Here is a 16,014-nt window from a genome sequence, read left to right on the forward strand (position 1 = left end):
ATAATAATGATCTTGAGTACTCAAGAAAAAAAGGTCGTGCATTTTTAATAGCTTTTTGACAGAGACTGAGTTTCTTAGAGGAGGGAAGCAGTATAGCTTTTTGAAGAGTGATCTGGAGTGTGTGAATAGGAGCAAGACACCGTTTGTTGTGTTGCAAGGGCATAGACCTAATGTACGCTACAAGTAGGAAGATTAGAGACGCTGCGATAAGGTAGAGGATGATCGAGCATTTGGGAAAGACTCACTCTTTTGTATGTGGGAAACCACGACGGAGAAGTTCATGATGTTGTTGAGATTTTGGCATCTGGGGAAGTTATTAGCGGTAGTGATACGACAAATTTGGATCTGAATCTGATATTGCAGTCTTGTGGTACATTGAAGGAGCAAGTGTGATGGTTTTGGGAGTGATTTTGAGGTATTTTGTTGGCTTCTTCAGTCGTAAAAAGAAAGAATATGGAGTTGGATCATCTAATGGTAGTTGGATCCAAATGAAAACCGAGGAGACGTGATTCAACTGATTTGTTTTTGTTTGTTTGTTTGCCACACACAGGTTTGTATAGCATTCTTATACTATATCTTACGAGGTCAGGTACCATATAAAAAGCTTACACACATTATTATTTTTTTTGCTTCAAAAGTTCAAAGACATTTTTTGGTCACAAAAGAGATAGATAACTCATTTCCTCAATAGTTGCATACACTCAAAAGAAGGGAAAACGGCCAATTCCCCCATGAACTTACTTGCTTTATCGTATTCCTATCCGAAACTTTCAAGTGTGCTTAAAACTACATGAACTAATATATAATTTGAATTTACTACCTAAACTTTATAAATGTGGCCAAAACCTACCAATCAGAAGATGCCGTTAATTAAACCGTTAGTGTAGCTGATTGGGATGCCACGTAGATGAACAAAACGACGTAGTTTCACTAAAATTAATTTGTTTGAAAAAATGACAGCTGATGAGTCGAACCATTGACCTCTCCATACATTCACCCGACTCAATACCAAATGTGCTACAAGACTTCTACTTGTGACATACACATACGTATATATAACCGCTTTTGATTCTTCTTCTTCTTCTTCCCGTGAACCATTGATAGAAAGAAACAAATTTGCAGAGACAAAGAGATTTCAATTCTGTTTTGACAAAGAAATTAATAACCCAAGAACTGTCATTGATTCGCCTTTTTCTTTTTTAATGTCTGCTCCGTCGTCATCTCATCTAAGATTTTTTGTAAAGTCGTATTTTTTTTTTTTTTCTGTTTTTCAAATTTTATCTTTTGGTATTCTTTAAGAATATTTCCATCTGGGTTTATGTTATTGAAGCACTTGGTGTTTGAATTCCTTATCGAGACCTGTAAAATTGGGCGTTTTCAAGTTTTCATATTACCTCAACTTGGGTATTGATTAAAGGGGGGTTTTAGGTGTTTAATTTTTGCTAAATTGTGTAAACTATTTGATTTGTTGAGCTTTGATGATGCTTACTTGCTTAGGAAACGAAACTGATTTTTCTTATAAATGGTTCGTCGAGTCTAAGGGGGTGTTATTCAACAAAGTTTTTAATGGATTTAAAATACTAGTAGATTTTAGAGTCTAATGGTTTTGTAAATGAATTGAATGTGGATTTGGATGTCATTAGTGGATTTGAAAAACATTATTGATGGTTTTGAAAGTCATTACTAGTGGACTTTTTTTTACTTTTGAAGGTAAATAAAAAAAATAGAACTTATCCATAAATTGGGTTGTGAATTAGAACCACATTAATAAACTAAATTATTAAAATGGCGGACCTAATCGTCTCCTCCGTCGAGTCCTTGTTCGAAGTCCATCGGTACGAGTAATCTCCGGCACAACACAACAACAGATAGAATCGGAACGCTCGGCCTGTATTTCGCCACAATCTCCACCGTGTAACCTCCCTTGGTGGGAACCACAATCGCAGCCGCACATAGACTCCTATCCGTCGAAACAGCTGAAGCGGCTAAGCTTTCAATAGGGGACAACGGCAAGGAAACATAGACTGTGCATTGTGTTGCCAAGCCGATAGGCGAAAGGGCGAAGCAACTCAAAGCTCAAGGAAGTCCTCTGCTTCCTTACAGATCCTTGACATTGTAAGGACGGCGGTTTCAGGGTGAGCTCCGGCGGCGGTTTCTCCGCTTAGCATGAGTCGATGAGATACTCATGAGAAGTCTGAGAGATGAAATACTTCAAAAATTGTTAGGATTGTGTTTGTTGCTGTTTTGGATGTAAATTACATTAAAATCTAAAGTGAAACAAAATCCATTGGAAATAGAATAACAACAATTTTACAAGTGCTTTAAAATCATCCAACAAATGTTTAATCCAATAACACCAAATTTTATTGTATTTTTTAGAATACCTAATTGAATAACGCTGGATTTTGAAATACACCCAACTCCATTAAAATACAAGGTTGAATAACACCCCCTAAGTCATCAATGACATGGTTTTGTTTGTTCAGATCTGTCTCCTGCTTTCAATTGTTGATGAGGAAGAAGAAACACGAGATTATATATATAGTTAGGTTTCGTTTTACAATGAGAGCTCTTGTAGCAATTTGGTATTTAGTTGAGTACCTCACTACGTTGAGGTCGCCAGTTCGACTCCTTTGTTTACCTTTTTTTCAACAAATTAATTTTAGTGAAACTACGTCGTTTTGTTTATCGCAGTCGTTTAGTGCACCTACGTGGCATCCTAGTCAACTACAATAACGGTTTAATTAACGGCATCTTATGATTTGTAGGTTTTGACCACATTTATAAAATTTATGTAGTAAATTCAAATTATATATTAGTTCATGTAGTTTTAAGCACACTTGAAAATTTCGGGTAGAAATACGATAAAGCAACTAAGTTCATGGGGGGAATTGGCCGTTTTTCCCTCAAAAGAACACAAAGTATTCCAAATAAATATGATATTACCAAAAGAAAACACGTTTCAAGTCTTGTGACGCCATTTATCAAAGAGTAACAGCAAGAAACTTCGCCAAAGAATACAATCTAGGGACTGTAAGCACATCACCAAAGCACTCAACAATCCCCCAAATTTCACAATTTCTGCGCCTTTCAAGCGTAATCTCTGCATACATAATCATCTTCTTACGGATATTAGGTTTATAATAAAGCAAACCCTCCTCCCACAAAACCGCTATCTTTCCACCATAATTAGCCAATTTAACATTGTTACCAGAGCAGAAATTGGGTAGTCCTAACAAACCTTTCAAATATCTCCACTTCCTTGCCTTAGTGTCATACCATCTAAACTCTCCTAAACTGCAAGAGTACAAAACATTCTCTATCTCGCAAGAAGCTACAAAATTATCATAATTCATTTCTACTCCAACCGTGTCCCATATACCTTCCTTGGAACTGTAAGCAACCGCCTTGCTTTGATAGTCAGTCGGTACCACCACATGGAACTTTCCGTCAATACATGTGGTTCTGCAGGAGTAGAAATCACATTTTGCCTTGCTGCAAGTGATAGTCGCACGATCCCAAATTTGTGTTTCAGTGTCGAACACCTCGAACGAGTTCTTCATGGACTTGGAATCACCATCTCTGAAACTTCCTGCCACGTATATCTTTCGATCAAGGACACTAGCAGAAATCATACGTAGCCCCTCCCGCAAGCTTGGTGCCTCGTGCCACGTGTGAGACCGACAATCCAAAATCCAGACGCTAGAGGAGGGCTTTTGGTTGCTCGATCCAGCAATGTTATAGATATTAGAACCAACCGCCACGAGACTCGAGAGGCGCAAAGCCGCAAAGGAGGAGAATGTAGGATTGGGACTCTAGACAAAACATACCCACTTGAGTTCTCCTTACTCTTAGTCGTGTCATTGGTTAGGGTTTGACCAGGTTTCCGACAGAGGGTTAACCAGCTAGTGTTCGTACCAGACTGTGACCACACATAGAGACAACTCTCGGTGCAGCCTAAGAGTGACCGGGTCTTGTATAGCTCCGGTGAAGCTAGGAGAGATCTAAAGCTCTTGGAGACGAGATATAGAATCGGATAGTACACTCTTGAGACGCGTGCAACGATGCTCAACAGCAAATCATGAGGAAGTGAAGGATTTGGAATCGATTGCAGCCTCGGCGACGGCTTCTTCTTCTTCATCTTCATATTCTTTTCCGGTGGTGACATGCATTGACGATATTAACGAGACAGCCGTATTGTAAGGTTAGCTTTTTGCTTGATCTTTATTTTTTGCGGCGGTTTATAAGTAGAATTTAGAACACCCTAGAATTTATGTACATATGTGACAAAATTTGGGTAAGAAAAAATAAGTGGCTGGCTACATATGACAAATTTTATTTCCAATAAAAGCCACGAAAAAGAAGGGGTTGGTTCATAGAAAATGCCAGAATGAAAAAAAAAAGAAGTTTCCATTTACTTCTTCTTCAAGTTATCATCGTTTACTTTCCAAATTTCTCCTCAATGATGTTTAAAGTTAGTAAAAGATTGTTGCTCTTGGTCCAACATCTCATGGGAGTCTCTGATATCCAAAAAAAATGTCTTTTAACATACGTCTCACACAACTCACGCAAAACCTAAAGCATATACACAGAAGATAAAGAGGAAGAGCAACGTTTTATCGACGAAAGGTAGAGAGTAAGTAGATACAGAGGCTCTGTGACAGAGCAAACGAACAGAAAAAATATATATAAACCTAAAGCTTCCAAGATCAGAACATCAAGGCTTTTAATAGGAACAAGACACCGTTTGTTGTTGTACAAGGGCATAGACCTACGTTACACTACAAGTAAGAAGATCAGAGATGTTGGAAAAAGACAGAAGATGATTGGGCATTTAAAACCATTTCTATTAAAGAATAGTACGTACTGTGACGTTTGTTTTACGGGTTTTGTCCTAATGGAAACAACACTTGTGGTGAACGTTGGCAAGGAAACCCTCTTTATCTTGTAATTGGGTATCTGATCGATCTTGCAGTCTTGCGGTACAATGGAGGAGCAAATGTGATGGTTTTGGGAGCGATTTTGGGGTATTTTATGGGGGTTTAGTGGTGGAAAGAAAGAATCTGGAGTTGGATCCAAGTGTAAAACGTTGTTGTTGTTATGTTCATTATGTGAATTACATTAATTAAATTTACAAAGCAAGGAATGGTGAAGAAAACATTTTAATATCAGTGTACCTTCTTACTTCATAGTGATCATTTTACATGCATGATGATCCAAGTGTTTATTCTAAGGAACTAGCTAGTTGTTTAAGAAAAGACGAATTCATATAGCTTTGATTATGGAGATACATTCATTAATTAACACCTTTTTAAGAAATTTCATGTTAACTATTAGCAAATATTTCCCCCTGTTGATTTTTTTTCAATTTGATTTTTACTTTTTAACAATCCAAAACTTTCTTTTTTGAGAAACTTTCATGTCGAAACTATTTGTGAAAATCTTCAATACGAAAACAGTTAATGGGTAGATAGAAAAATTCAAAAATATGATGGTTGGTTCATCACAGTGGCTTCAGGCCTTCACACGACCAAGTTGTGTACCTTGAATCATCGCTAAGCTTAAGCAATGATTTTTAGAACAAAACTTTTTCGAAGTCAAATTGACGAAAAAATATTGTGATCTTTTTTTTTTTTTTTTTTTTTTTTTTTTTTTGATCAAAGAGATGCTTTCATTCCATTCAAATAGATAGTTTAAAGTACAACACAAGGTAAACTAGAACAAAGCATAGAGCAATAAAAATACAGGGGTAGATAGAGACAATCGATATGAAAAGCTTGAGAGCTGTGGACCACTTGCTTAGGAGCAATATGGAGCTTGTGAGATCAAGACAAACCGATGCAGACTCCTTGAGCAAGTCAAAGGAGCAGGGAGCCACTGTCTTGAAACTTCGAAGACTGGGCGGAGGTGAAATTGGCAGAGCTGAGTTGCCAAGAGATCGAGCAGGGGTGTTATGGCTCTGAAGACCGGTTACTACACATGTAGTTGTTGGTCCAAGGTTGCTAGAAGAGTACTTAAAGAGGTTGTGGTAACCACTCCTCCTTGGAGTGAGGGTCATAATGCCACTAGTCTTCAAGCTAATGTGAGGGAACTTCAAGAAGTAGTTGATTAGCAGTTTAAAGGTCTTTGAGAATAGGCAAGGTGTAAGTGGAGAGTTGGTAAAGCCTCGGTAACCCCCACTCTTTAGAGGTGGGATCATAATGCCAAGCTTCCCTAAACTGTCTCCTTCTAGAGTGTCATCCTTAATTGATTCTAGTAACAGGGTTCTTAATAGACTCTTGGGCCAATGAAGCAAAGGATGCAGATTAAGGTTCACTAGTAGTCTTCGGCCTAGTGGTATTCTTAATCTAAGCAACCAATGACTAGAAAGGGGAAGAGTGGAATTCAGACTGGACCTAGTTACAAGTTGACGCTGGAACAGTTGGGTTAATGATAATAGATAGGATAAAGGATCAGGGAGAACCAGCAATACAGATAAACCAAATGGCGGATCAACATCATTATCAAAGCGATGCATTGCAAGCTTCCAAACCAAACTAAATAAACAGCCTTGACACAAGGGGGATACAACCACAATCGAAGTATCTAATGGTCTGCTACCGAGTGTAACTCGACTTGACCAAGCAGGACACAAAGATACTAGGCGGTTTGGTCTAAATATGCAATTAAGATCATGGGGTCTAAGGCAATTCCAGGTCAAGGATGATTTATATCTATAGTTTATCCAATGCAAACTATCTTCTAGGGTTTGAGAATAAGATTGGGGACTAGACCTAGGACAGAGGATTACCGAGAGAGAAGCAGAAGTCACCAAAGAGGCGGTTTTCTTCGTCAGACGATTCACCGGTGCTGGCGTCAAAACAGAGCTTCCGTACTTGGTGAGATTTGTATCCAAGGAGCGGTAAGGTGCGATATTTGACGGCTTAAGGGGGTGGTGAAATAGACGGAGACCGAGTCTAGAGGGACACTGATGGGTCTCTCGAGCAAAACCAAAGCGGTGAGGACTCGATGGTTGAAGCTGAAATAGCGGCGGAGATGAGATCTGAAATCTCAACATATCTCCGGGAGGTCAGAAACTGAGAGCAAATATACTACAGAGGAAGAGGAAGCCACAGAGAAGAAGAAAACAAGGCCCAGCGGCGCCGATCGGGTTCGACGCCGCCGGGGGAGCAGATTTCGGGGGTTGTGCCAGAGAGAAGAAGGAGGCTAGGGCGAACTCGATGATCCCAAAAAAATATTGTGATCATGTTTGTTGTTTCTAGTGCATTATGATTTATGACAATAACCGGCTTGCAAACATATTCTTATACATGATCTTAGACCAATTGATTTTCCTTTTTGTAAACCTCAAGAGTCTTGATTTTCCTTTTTGTAAACCTATCACTTAAAAATCAGTAGAGTTCAATACCTCATCAAATGTCACATCACCTGGTCGTGTTGCAATGAAATAGAGTCAGCAATATAATCAGTTGACGTTCTTGTTTTAGTATATAAGCTAAGAATTTCACTCAACACACCAATTAGTTTCTTCTCAGGGATAATACAACAACCAAATTAATCATTATATATGATCAATATCCATCATCCAACCTGAGGAAGAATTGCTCAAACCTGTCAAATTCAAGAACAATAATTAATCCTCTACAATACTTTTTTGCTGAGTTAATCATTACATAACAATTTTCTTTGTAACAACTCTACTATTTATTTTCTTCTCTTGAGTATTTTTATATAATGGGACCATAAACTATAGTATTGGTTATGGCTTTGGAAAAAAACTATCGACATAAACAAACATATATATGAAAGAAATAAAGAAATATGGCTTCCCTGTTCATCTTGTTATTTGGTTTATGATCTTGCAGACAAAGCAACTGTGATGCTTTTGGGAGTGATTTTGGGGTATGTTATCGGGTTTTTTAGTCGTGGAAAGAAAGAAACTGGAGTTGGATCCAAGTAATAAAGAACGTTTTTGTTGTTGTTGTTGTTATGTTCATCATGTGAATTAGATTAGTTAAATTACAAAGCAAGCAATGGTGAAGAAAACATTTTAATATCAATGTACCTTCAATATTCGATTCGATTACTAAACTATATGAATTCGTATTTTCTTAAACTACTATAGTTTTCCTTAGACTAAACACACCATCGGGTGACCCGATTCGGGTCAAATGATCACTATGCAAATACGTCCATTAACAGTACCAAATGTTGCACTCAATTTACAAGACATTTGAACCAGACATCATATCTAAACGGTTTCATATTCTTTAAACACTGAATAATGAATATGATGAATGAACCTGGGTCTAGTCAAAGTCAAAATCAAGGTTTGACTTAACCTAAAATTAAAACGTTTTAAACCAACGTACTATAAACTTGAAAATTCATCCGGTTTTCATTTAAATTAAGCTAAAATTGAACTAAACCAATCAGTATATATGTTTAACCAAAAATAAATTAGTAATTGTTGAAAAACCAAACTTAATTGAGTATTCAACATCCACTTTGAAAAAAATCAAGAATATATTAATCTCCCAAATATTACTCTGTTGACATTTTTCAATTTGATTCTTACTTTTTAACAGAATAAAATACTTTTTTTGAGAAAATTTCATGTTAAAAACTATTTGCAAATATTTCCCTGTCGACATTTTTCAATTTAATTTTTACTTTTTAACAATCAAAAACATCTTTTGAGAAACTTTCATGTTAAAAACTATTTGTAAAAAATCCAATACGAAAACCAGTTATTGGCTAGATAGAAAAATATTTCACGACCAAGTTGACTATCTTGAATCATCATCGCCAAGTTTATGCAAAAGAAGCTCAATGACTTTTGGATGAAAACGTTTTCAATGTCAAATTGATAAAAAGAAGAAAATAGTGTGTCCATGTTTGTTGTTTCTAGGGCCATTCGCAGTGTAGCTCAGAGTCTCCAATATTCCCATTTCTTAGAACATTTGAAGACTCTGACCAAACCAAATCAGGTATATTGGGAGTTTTTAGCTCCCTTTTAATTCTAAGGGCAAAACAAAAAGATATCTCCGATTATATAGGAGAGTTAATTCATCTAGAAGCATAAGCAATGCTTATATCATGTCTTCCTATAAAGACCTGAGAAAGTAAAATGCTACAAAAACAAAGAGATGACATCTCAGTTTTGTTTTATACCTTATGTATATAGCTCGACCCTTGTGTTCTGCAAGCAAGCAAGTTTCAGTTTCAAATTGACTAAGCTTTCTCGATAAAAATCTAACCCATTGATTGAAAAAAAAGAACACACAATAACCAGCTTGCAAACGTATTCTTATATCTGATCTTAGATCTATTGATTTTGCTTTTTATAAAAATCAGTAGAGTTCAATACCTCATCAAATGTCACATCACCTGGTCGTGTTGCAATAAAATAGAGTCAGCAATATAATCAGTTGACGTTCTTATTTTAGTAGTAAGCTAAGAATTTCACTCAACACACCAATTAGTTTCTTCTCTGAGATACATACAACAATCAAATTGATCATTATGATCAGTATCAATCAACCAACCTGAGGAAGAATTGCTTGTAATTCTTATTTGCTCAAACCTGTAATATTCAAGAACAGTAATTAATCCTTTACAATCCTTTTTTGCTGAGGTATGTGCCTCAAATAGACGGTAAGGATACATAACAATTTGCTTCGTAACAACTCTATTATTTTTCTTCTTCCCTGCGTACTATTATACAATGGGACCAGAAACTAATCTGTATTGGCTATGGATTTTGGAAAGAAACCATTGACAGAAACAAACGTATGAAAGGAAGAGAGAGATCAGAAAGAAATGCTTACTTCTGATATTCTCAAATGTGCTTAAAACCAACTGATCTCTTTCAAGCTCCAAATCCATTCCAGAAGTAATATCCTGATTAACGCATATAATCAGGTGAGTTAAAATACTATATAAGATTCTCAACGAATACAACTAACTAATATCTGCTGAAACATCATCACTATCAACCAACCTGACAAAAAATATATCCAGATCCGTAGCTACCACCCTGCAAAAGTGAAAATATCAATAATAGCCATTGAAAACAAATATTTTTGTAAACATTGTTATATAATTTACTATTCAACTTCTAATATTCTACAATGCAATACCAAACAATTAATTAATTACATCATTACCTGGTGTTAAGGAAATAACAGGTGACAAAATTTCATACCCATCGGAAGAAGAATCTAAATCCATGTCGAGGCATTTGAAAGGCAACATGGAAGAGAGTTTCTCACTCACGCACCACCATCATTCCACTTCTGATTTACAGACCCATCATCAAGTAAGAAGTGTCTCAAACCGAGCCGAGGCATTTGAATAGGCAATACGAAACTGGTAAAGAGGTAATTTAAATTACCTCATTTCATGCACTACCATCAATCCATTTCTGATTTTCAGACTCATCATAACGAGGCATTTGAAAGGCAACACGGGACAGAGTTTCTCACTCATGCACTACCATCATTCCATCTCAGATTTACAGACTCATCATAACAAGTCTTAGACCTGAGTCGAGGCATTTGAAAGGCAACACTGGACAGAGTTTCTCACTCATGCACTACCATCATTCCATCTCAGATTTTCAGACTCATCATAACAAGTCTTAAACCTGAGTCGAGGCATTTATTTAAAAGGCAACACGGGACAGAGTTTCTCACTCATGCACTACCATCAATCCATTTCTGATTTTCAGACTCATCATAACAAGTCTTAGACCAGAGCCGAGGCATTTGAAAGACAACACGGGACAAAGGTTTTCACTCATTGCACCACCATCATTCCTTCTCTGATTTATAGACTCATCATAAGAAGAATCTAAAACCGAACCGAGGCATTTGAATAGGCAACACGGGACTGGTAAAGAGGTAATTTAAATTACCTCATTTCATGCACTACCATCAATCCATTTCTGATTTTCAGACTCATCATAACAAGTCTTAGACCTGAGTCGAGGCATATGAAAGGCAACACGGGACACAGAGTATCTCACTCATGCACTACCATCATTCCATCTCAGATTTACAGACTCATCATAACAAGTCTTAGACTTGAGTCGAGGCATTTAAAAGGCAACACGGGACAGAGTTTCTCACTCATGCACTACCATCAATCCATTTCTGATTTTCAGACTCATCATAACAAGTCTTAGACCAGAGCCGAGGCATTTGAAAGACAACACGGGACAAAGGTTTTCACTCATTGCACCACCATCATTCCTTCTCTGATTTATAGACTCATCATAAGAAGAATCTAAAACCGAACCGAGGCATTTGAATAGGCAACACGGGAAAAAGGTTTTCACTCATTGCACCACCATCATTCCTTCTCTGATTTATAGACTCATCATAAGAAGAATCTAAAACCGAACCGAGGCATTTGAATAGGCAACACGGGACTGGTAAAGAGGTAATTTAAATTAACTCATTTCATGCACTACCATCAATCCATTTCTGATTTTCAGACTCATCATAACAAGTGTTAGACCTGAGTCGAGGCATATGAAAGGCAACACGGGACACAGAGTATCTCACTCATGCACTACCATCATTCCATCTCAGATTTAGAGACTCATCATAACAAGTCTTAGACCTGATTCGAGGCATTTAAAAGGCAACACGGGACAGAGTTTCTCACTCATGCACTACCATCATTCCATCTTTACAGACTCATCATTGTCAACCCATTTCTAATTTTCAGAGTCATCATAACAAGACTCTTAGACCAGAGCCGAGGCATTTGAAAGGCAACACGGGACAAAGTTTTTCACTCACTGCACCACCATCATTCCTTCTCTGATTTATAGACTGATCATAAGAAGAATCTAAAACCGAACCGAGGCATTTGAATAGGCAACACGCGACTGATGAAGAGGTAATTTAAATTACCTCATTTCATGCACTACCATCAATACATTTCTATTTTGCAGACCCATCATCATAATAAGAGTCTTAAACCCGAGCCGAGGCATTTGAAAGGCAACACGGAACAGAGTTATCACTCACGCACCACCATCATTCCACTTCTAATTGGTAGACTCATCATAAGAAGAGTCTAATACCTGAGCAGAGGCATTTGAAGGGACTTGTAAAGAGGTACCTCATTTCATGCACTACCATCGATCCATTTCTTTCAGACTCATAATAAGAGTCTTAGACCAGAGCCGAAGCATTTGAAAGGCAACACGGAACAGAGTTTCTCACTGACGCACCACCATCATTCCACTTCTGATTTGTAGACTCATCATAAAAAGAGTCTCAAACCAAGCCGAGGCATTTGAATAAGCAATAAGGGACTGGTAAAGAGGTAATTTAAATTACCTCATTTCATGCACTACCATCAATCCATTTCTATTTTTCAGACTAATCATAACAAGAGTCTCAAACCCAAGCCGAGGCATTTGAAAAGGCAACAAGAGACAGAGTTTCTCACATGCACTAACCATCATTCCATCTCTGATTTGTAGACTCATCATAAGAAGAGTCTAATACCAAGCCGAGGCATTTGAATAGGGAACACAGGACAGAGTTTCTCACTCAGGCACCACCATCATCCCACTTTTGATTTGTAGACTCATCATAAGAAGAGTCTCAAACCAAGCCGAGGCATTTGAGTAAGCAATAAGGGACTGGTAAAGAGGTAATTTAAATTACCTCATTTCATGCACTACCATCAATCCATTTCTATATTTCAGACTCATCATAACAAGAGTCTCAAACCCAAGCCGAGGCATTTGAAAAGGCAACAAGAGTCAGAGTTTCTCACATGTACTAACCATCATTCCATTTGTAGACTCATCATAAGAAGAGTCTTATACCGAGCCGAGGCATTTGAATAGGCAACACAGGACAGAGTTTCTCACTCACGCACCACCATCATCCCACTTTTGATTTGTAGACTCATCATAAGAAGAGTCTCAAACCAAGCCGAGGCATTTGAATAAGCAATAAGGGACTGGTAAAGAGGTAATTTAAATTACCTCATTTCATGCACTACCATCAATCCATTTATATTTTTCAGACTCATCATAACAAGAGTCTCAAACCCAAGCCGAGGCATTTGAAAAGGCAACAAGAGACATAGTTTCTCACATGCACTAACCATCATTCCATTTGTAGACTCATCATAAGAAGAGTCTAATACCGAGCCGAGGCATTTGAATAGGCAACACAGGACAGAGTTTCTCACTCACGCACCACCATCATTCCACTTTTGATTTGTAGACTCATCATAAGAAGAGTCTCAAACCAAGCCGAGGCATTTGAATAAGCAATAAGGGACTGGTAAAGAGGTAATTTAAATTACCTCATTTCATGCATTACCATCAATCCATTTATATTTTTCAGACTCATCATAACAAGAGTCTCAAACCCAAGCGGAGGCATTTGAAAAGGCAACAAGAGACAGAGTTTCTCACATGCACTAACCATCATTCCATCTCTGATTTGTAGACTCATCATAAGAAGAGTCTAATACCGAGCCGAGGCATTTGAATAGGCAACACAGGACAGATTTTCTCACTCACGCACCACCATCATTCCATCTCTGATTTGTAGACTCATCATAAGAAAAGTCTAATACCAAGCCGAGGCATTTGAATAGGCAACACGGGACTTGTAAAGAGGTAATTTAAATTACCTCATTTGATGCACTAACCATCATCAACCCATTTCTTATTCATGTCCCAACATTAGAATAGGCAACACCAAATCTAACCTTTTCCATTTGCTTTGCTCCCTTGGTTTCAGAGGGTTGTATGGTCCAACAGCCTGTTCATATGTTAAATAAAAGATATCATCAGATTACTGAGCCATATCTATCTCAGGAATGAGCCATTAGTCAGTTTCAGCATAACAACTTAAGTTCACGACAATACTAAACTAGACTAAAAACCATTGTCCAGCTATATCACGACCAAAAGATGCATAACACACATACACAAGAAAAAAACAAATATATTGTAAAAAAAAAACTAACTTTCTGACATAATAATCTCAAAATCAAGTGTTACTGAATCAATTTATATGTCGAAGTAAAACTAAGATTAGCAATGGATCTATGTAACTCGTACTCTTTTTGGTAACACCAAAAAATCCTAATCAGAACCTAAACAAAACAAACACATATGTTGTGAAAAAGGCTAACAATTCTTTACCATTATAGTCACAAAATCAAGTTACATAATCAATACAGATCCAAGTAAACCGCAATAAACAATTGAAATGTATGTTGAAATTTGTCTCATCTCGTTCATGAAGCAAGCACATCGTTTCCAAAAATATTATAAGAACCACCATAAACTCGTGAGATTAGGAATTGAAGAGATAAGAAAAGAAAGTTCTCATGACCTGCTAGTAGAAGACTTCCGCGACAAATCAGATCCGTAGAACCTCTCTTGTAAAGCGGATTTGATCGGAGATGGAGAAGCCGAGGTCAAGGATCAGAGACAAGAAGAATCGAAGACCTTAAGATTAGAGAAAATACCCAATCAACGGTAAGGATACAAATTGAATAAGATTCACCAGATTCTTATGACATTCAAAAAAAAAAAAAAAAAAAAACCCTACAATCGTGAGATGAGCGATGGATAGAAGAGATCAGAAACGGACCTTTTTGTTGAGAATTCCGTCGGTGTATGATGCGGTGGCGTAGAACCCCTCTGAGTAAACAGATTTGACCGGAGATGAAAGAAGCAGAAGAGCAGAGAGAGATTGGACGAATCAAAAACCCTAATTGGAATCATATACAGAGAGAGAGAGATATAGTTTTTTCTAAACAAATCCACGCGTCCAAAGTATTGTAACGGCTCTTTCTAATGACCGAACAAAATATTAGCTTCCATCGTCAAACGCTGTCGTTTCATCGCCATGGTAATTTACTAATTCGTGTGTTCTCTCTCTCTCTCTCTCTAATTATTTGCTTTTTGAACTTTGACACATTTTGCTTATTCATGTAACTAAAAATAACATATCCGTTTATTTGGTGAATTGCATCGAGACGATTCACTTTTTTTATAAGATAACCGTGGAGCTTTAAAAAAAAAAAAAACTTAAACTTTATTTGCAAAAGTTGTTTAAGATCTAATGTCTCTATGTATTTTTTTTTCATGAATTTTCTGTTACAAATTATTAATAATGAATATCTTTCATGGTGTAACTATAAACTATAATTATATAAGTTCATTTAAAAAAAAAAACTCATACACAAAAATAAATCACATTCACTTTACATTCTTTTGTTATAATTATATAACAATTAAAATATCAAGTTATGTATATTTATAAGACCATAACATGATTGTAGTTTTATAAGATGATAATGTCAAGTTCTGCAATATTTTTGTCCATTACAGTGATAATCTGTATGAACTCTACAGTGATAATTTCAGTTTAGAGCCTTTATAATCACCGCACTTAAACGAGGTAACTGTACTTGTGTTATGGAAAATTTATTAGTTTAATACAAAAAATAATGTTCATTGTTCTTTCTTTGTTAACACATTCCTTTGTTCTTTCTTTTATACAGCAAAATAATGTTCATTGAATAATAATGATCTTGAGTACTCAAGAAAAAAAGGTCGTGCATTTTTAATAGCTTTTTGACAGAGACTGAGTTTCTTAGAGGAGGGAAGCAGTATAGCTTTTTGAAGAGTGATCTGGAGTCTGTGAATAGGAGCAAGACACCGTTTGTTGTGTTGCAAGGGCATAGACCTAATGTACGCTACAAGTAGGAAGATTAGAGACGCTGCGATAAGGTAGAGGATGATCGAGCATTTGGGAAAGACTCACTATTTTGTATGTGGGAAACCACGACGGAGAAGTTCATGATGTTGTTGAGATTTTGGCATCTGGGGAAGTTATTAGCGGTAGTGATACGACAAATTTGGATCTGAATCTGATATTGCAGTCTTGTGGTACATTGAAGGAGCAAGTGTGATGGTTTTGGGAGTGATTTTGAGGTATTTTGTTGGCTTCTTCA

General features: G+C 36.9%; 1 pseudogene; it reads right to left on the reverse strand.

Moving 5' to 3' along the window:
* Nucleotides 1-2,984: 2,984 nt before the first annotated feature.
* LOC147937632 (F-box/kelch-repeat protein At5g51250 pseudogene) lies at nt 2,985-4,168 on the reverse strand (annotated as a pseudogene).
* Between the last annotated feature and the right edge of the window lie 11,846 nt (nt 4,169-16,014).

Source organism: Camelina sativa, chromosome 9 (assembly GCF_030686135.1).
Source record: "Camelina sativa cultivar CO46 ecotype springtype chromosome 9, ASM3068613v1".
Lineage (NCBI taxonomy): Eukaryota > Viridiplantae > Streptophyta > Magnoliopsida > Brassicales > Brassicaceae > Camelina > Camelina sativa.